Below are 6,000 nucleotides of genomic sequence, written 5' to 3' on the forward strand. Positions count from 1 at the left end.
GAGCACATGTCACCTCACACAGCTCATCAAGGGTCCTGGACAGGCCAGGGCTGGCTGGCACCCAGGCTTCATTGTGAGGGGCTAGGAGCCTCATTCACAATCATGGCAAAGCTTGAGTGACCCGTGAAAAGCATTTATGTAGCCAATGCCATAGAAGGATTAGACCTTCTTAGCTGTCTTTGACCTCTTCAAATATTTGCTCACCGTTTATATCACATTCCTCCTTTTCATTTTTATTGAAACTGGGCTTTGGAATCTACATTACTTTTATAGTGTTACTGTTTTTCAGGTTATTCCCTATTTTATGTCAACTTCACAGAGATAGAATCTGCATGCCATAAAAGCTGTTCCTTTAAAGTGTACAAACCCAAGGGCTAGGGTGTGGCTCACCAACAGAATGTTTTCTGCCATGTTAAAGGCCCTGGGTTCCACTATCCCGGCATCACAAAAATAAACAGTCAACCAATCAGTAGTGCTTAGACCAGTACATTTTAATGCACTTGGGCTGCTGTGTAAACACCACTGCAGAGTAATTTCAAAAGATTTCACTACCACCTTGGAAAAAACCTATGTCCATTATCAGGCACTGCCCATCTCTTTCCTCCTTCCTTTCTCTCTAATTCCTGGTAAAGACTATTTTTCTTTCTCAGTAGATTTGCTTATCCTGAATACATCATACAAATGCATACATTAGGTGGTCTTTTGTGACTGGCTTTTTATACAGGATCTATTTTAGAGGTCCGTCCATATTGGGTGATATTGCTACATGACATTCCACTATATGGATGGATGAAATGACTTTATACCTTCATCACTTCATGAACATTCAAATTGTTTCTACTCCGGGCCATTAAACATCACCTTGTAGGGCTGGAGAGGTTCTTCTGTAGTTAGAAACACTGGCTGCTCTTGCAGAGAACCTGTGATCTACTCCAGAATCCAAATGCTGGCCCACAACTGTTTGTAACTCCAGTCCCAGGGAATACGATGCCCTCTTCTGGACACACACATACACACACACACACACACACACACACACACACACACACACACACCCTGATGAGCTCTGAGAGCCCCACCAAAGATGAACATTTCAAGGACAGAGGAGAAAGGATTCAGGAAGTGAGCAGCCAGTGAATTGTGGGGAATGGGAAATTATTTTTTCTCCCAAAGAAAACTATTAGAAATCACAAAAAAGGAACCCATCAAAATCTCCAAAACTAAAATCTCAGTTTGAGTCAATGATCCCACTGAAGACCTCCAGGAAGATGCTGTTACTTAGGCAAGGACCAGGCAGTACTTTGCTCTCCTCAGCAGACCTTCAAGTGATTGGCTAAATCTCATCCCCATTAGGACCAGAAACCTGCTTTACTCACTCCACCACTTATATGTTAATATTGGGATTTAATGGTTAAGAGCTCTTGCTGCTCTTGCACAGGACCAGGGTTGGGTTACCAGACTAACACATCAGACGGTCATCTATACGTAACTTCAGATCCAGGGGATCCAATGTCCTCTTCTGGTCTCCTCAAGTACATGGCATGTACTTGGTGCTCAGATGCACATGCAAATACTCGTACATAAAAGAAAAGTTTTAACTGATAATATCATCCAAAATCCTGCACATAGAAATATCCAGAACAATCATTTCAGTTTGGTGGTTTTGTTAATTGTATGGTTTTTTTCTTTTTTCAGCAAGCGTCAGGGCTTTATTGTACACTGAGGAAGGGGCCCATGCCTTAGTCAACCTATTCCCAAAGTTTCAAGTCACTACTGCTCTGAGATTCCTAGCAACTCCTCATGATGGCCACATGGACCTTTGAAGACAATATACTCAGGGGAACTCTTAAGACTTTCTCTCCTTATACACAGACACCATTAGACACAGACTTCACTGTTAGGTAGAAGCTGAAAATTACACTAGAATTCATCCCTTACTTTTTTTTCTTCTAAATCTCTTTACTAAATGTCTTCCCTGCCCCAGTGATTTCTCACTCTTCATTTCATGGTGAATGTAACATCTATGCTCCTCTTTAGATTTTTCTGTACCTTTCCTGTCAAAGAAGAGCACAAAGACCTTCCCGAGAGTACACAGAGTACAGCTTCAGAGGAAGTCTACACCTAGGGCCAAAGTCAGCAGGAAACGAACATGCTTGACGTCTGGAGGACCCGAGTGACATCTCCCAGCTCATGTAGCAGAGAAGGAAACAAGTGAGAAAGATATGAACATTCCACCAAAAGGTCGGGAAAAGAAAGGCATCCTGGGAATTCAGACAGTAAGTGTGTGAGATCTAGAAATACTAGAGCACAGCCTGGAGGAAATAGTATTGGTTTTTGTTTGTTTTGTTTTGTTTTTGTTTTTGTTATTTTTTGGTTTGGTTTTGTTTTTTACAAGGTTTTTTTTCCCTCTTTTCCAAGACAGGGTTTTTCTTTGTAGCCTTTGACTGTCTTGGACTCTCTTTGTAAACCAGGTTGGCCTTGAACTCACAGCGATCCACCTGCCTCTGCCTCCCTCAAGTGCTGGGATTACAGGTGTGTGCTAGTGCACCCGGCTCCAAGACAAGGTATTTTTCTGTAGCCAGGTTGGCCTTGAACTCTTGATCTTCTAGCTACGTCTCTTGAGTGGTTAGATTATAGACACCACACCCACCTCCTAGAATAATGTTGGATCTAGCGGCTGTACACTTGATTGCCCCCAATCAAGTTAACATGTAAAATTAACCATTAAAAGTCCATCTCTTGTTAACTTGTCAATAATATACATCTCCTTAAACCAGGTTTTAACCTTCAAAAGCAATTTTAAAAGTCATAATGCCACCCAGTATGATACAAAAATCCTATGTAAGACAAAAATGCACTAACCCTTTCCTCAGAAAAGAAGACAAGGCCTTTGAATGATGCTATCTTCTCCAAACCTCTTGTAACTTTGATAAATTATAAAGGTAACAATACTAAGATACTGGGATGATAACATCAAATAGCTCTCTGCCTTTTTGTCATGAGGACACTCATCATTGGAATTTTTACTAAGATAACTCGTAACGATCTCTTCATCCCAAGATCGTTAACTTAATCACGTCCACCAAAAATGCCTTTCCAAATAAGAGAATACCACAGGTCCAGGACTTAGGACATGGACATGTCTTTCCGTATCCATCATTCACTCTCTGGAGTAGATAATGAGATAAGAGGATGGGATGAAGAGTGGGGACAAAGGTAGTGCTGTCACGATGTGTTTGTCCCAGGCACTGCCACCGGCTCATAGACATTCATTGAGTGGTTACAAAGTGCCAAGCTCCATGCTAATCCCTTTATGTACATTACAGCATTAAAGTGGCTCAAGCCTCTGCATTCTCACTAGTATTACTGCCATTTGTCACCAAGGAGGCAATGATATAGAAAGGTTAAGTAACTTGTCCACATTCCAGCAGTTGGGAGATGGTGGTGTCTGGTTGCTTGCTAGCTGTCTGACTTCAATTGCATTTCCTCCTAATTACAATCCTAAACATCCCTTCGGAGAAGCATCGGGAGTGCCCATCAAGTAACTGCAGTGATTTAATTTGCATCTTAATACCGCTGTTGGGAGCTTGGATTCTAAGGTAAAACTGATTTGGGTTTCGATTTCCACTTCTGACCCTTATAAACTCCTATGCAGCCAACTTGAATACAGACTAAGGCTAAAGTACACAGCTCTCTAACATGTACTACATAAAGGACACACACACACACACACACACACACACACACACACACACACACAAGGTTGGAGAAAGAAACAGAGAATTGGAGAAGATAGACTGAGTCAGGTATGGAATAGCCCAGCCAGGGACACATTGGATCATACAAGTCCTTAGACTCATGTAACAATCATGAAAAAGAGACACAAAGCTTCATATGTCTCAGGAGTCACTGTGCAAATGCCAGATGATCATCTCTGGTGAACTTTCAGCTAACTGGAGAGGTGGGATGGGCCTGGGAGCAGTTGAAGGCAATTATGTCCAAGTTAGAGGCTCAACATCAATCCAGATGTGTGGCCTCTAGCACTTATGAGGTCTTGGGCAAGGCTGTCATATGAGAGAGGGCAGTAAGTCAGGGGAGCAGATGGGTGAATACAGCAACATCATCATGCTGTCAAACTTGTTCCTCAGCTCCGCCCCTCCCCTCCCCTCCCCACCCCCAGCACAGCAGTGAACACACCAGAAATGCTTTAGTGACTGGATGATCCTTACATTCCAGGGAGAGGAGAAAAAATGAGGTGGAGACCAAGATACTGGCCGACAGTCAACAGTCTAATGAGGATAAGGCAGGAGTATGAACCTGAAAAGGCTGGAGCTGCTTATGGTGATGGAGTTCCTTCAGAGGCAAGTGTAGTGGTCCCCATGGGGAGTCCTTATGTGAGCTGCAACCAGGACAGCAAAAGGAGCCCCTGCACCATCACTGCAGTTTACCTCCACCACAGGGATGCCTACGAACTGCAGCGCCCGTGCTGCTGGTCTAGGCTATAGCAAGGATCTCCGGATTGAAAAGATGACACAACAATGGGTCATTCGTGCTAAGAGAATGCTATTTATTGGGAGTAACAGAACAGCTTATATAGGGGAGAAAACAGCAACCAAAGAACACTATGGAAAGTCTCCAAGAGGAGGCAAACCAAGGGCCAAATAATGAGACTCAAAACAAGGAAAATGAAGGCAACCAGTGGAGCACAACGTTTCAACTGCAGACAAAAACAAGTAATGTTTCAACTGCAGACAAAAACAAGAAAAATTTCAACTGCAGGCAAAAACAAGTAACGGTCAGTACCAGCATAGCTGCAGGTCCCACAATGAACTCTTACTGGAGTGCAAGCTGGCTTCTCAGGCTCCCTAGAGCTAGAATTGAGACATGGATGCACTGCCATTCTTGACCTTGACTGGTGACCTTTCTGTGACTGCTCCCTCTTTCTGTCTCACCTGGCCTTGCTTAGCCTTCTGCCATGTTGTGATGAAGTAAGAAGGCTCTCAGATGCGGACTTTTAATCTTTTTTCATTTGTTTGTTTTCATGCTGTTTAGCTTCTTGTGAACTTGACACAGTTAGGTCATCTGGTGAGACCCTAAACTAGGAAATATCATCATATTGGCATTTTCTTTGATTAATGATTGGTGAAGGACAACCAAGCCCAGTGTGGGTACTAATAATACACATAAACAGGTGGTTCTGAGTAAAAGAAAAAGTAAACCGAGGGATCTGTGGGGGGAAAAGCCAGTAACCAACATTCCTTCATGGCCTCTACTTCCAAGCTGCTGCCTTGAGTAGCTGCCCTGACTTCCTTCAGTGATCGAATTAGTTACTTTTCTGCTGCTGTGATAAAACACCAAGGCCCAGGCAATTTATAGAAAAAAGCAGTTTCTTGGATTTACAGCTACAGAGGGTTCGAATCCATAATAGCAGTAGCCATGGCAGCTGAAGCAACAAGCTGAGAGCTCGCATGGTGAACTGCAAAAAAGAAGCAGAGAAAGAAAGGGAGCACTGGAAATGGTGTGAGGTTTAGAAACCCCAAGGCCCAATGCCAACAATGTACTTCCTCAAATAAGGCCACATCTCCTAGATTTCCCCAAACAGCGCCACCAACTGGGGGCTGTATTCAAATACATGAGCCTACAGGGGGCACTCTCTTTGAAAATACTACAATGATGGGTTCCTGATGTGGCAGTATAAAGCAAATAAATTATTTCCTCCTCAAGTTGCTTTTGATTAATGTGCTGGTTAGTTTTGTTTGTTTTTTGTTTGTTTGTTTGTTTGTTTGTTTTGCCAACTTGACACAAGCTAGCATCATTTTGGAAGAGGAAACTTCAGTTGAGAAAATATTCGTACCATATTGGCTGACAGGCAATACACTGTGGTGTATTTTATTGTTTAATGATTGATGTAAGAGTGCTGAGCCTACTAGGGCCTGAGCTGCCCCTGACCAAGTGCAGTTTCTGTTTCAGTTCCTGCCTCCAGATTCCTGCCTTGCTTGA

Source organism: Acomys minous (assembly GCF_964271855.1).
Source record: "Acomys minous genome assembly, chromosome: 7".
Lineage (NCBI taxonomy): Eukaryota > Metazoa > Chordata > Mammalia > Rodentia > Muridae > Acomys > Acomys minous.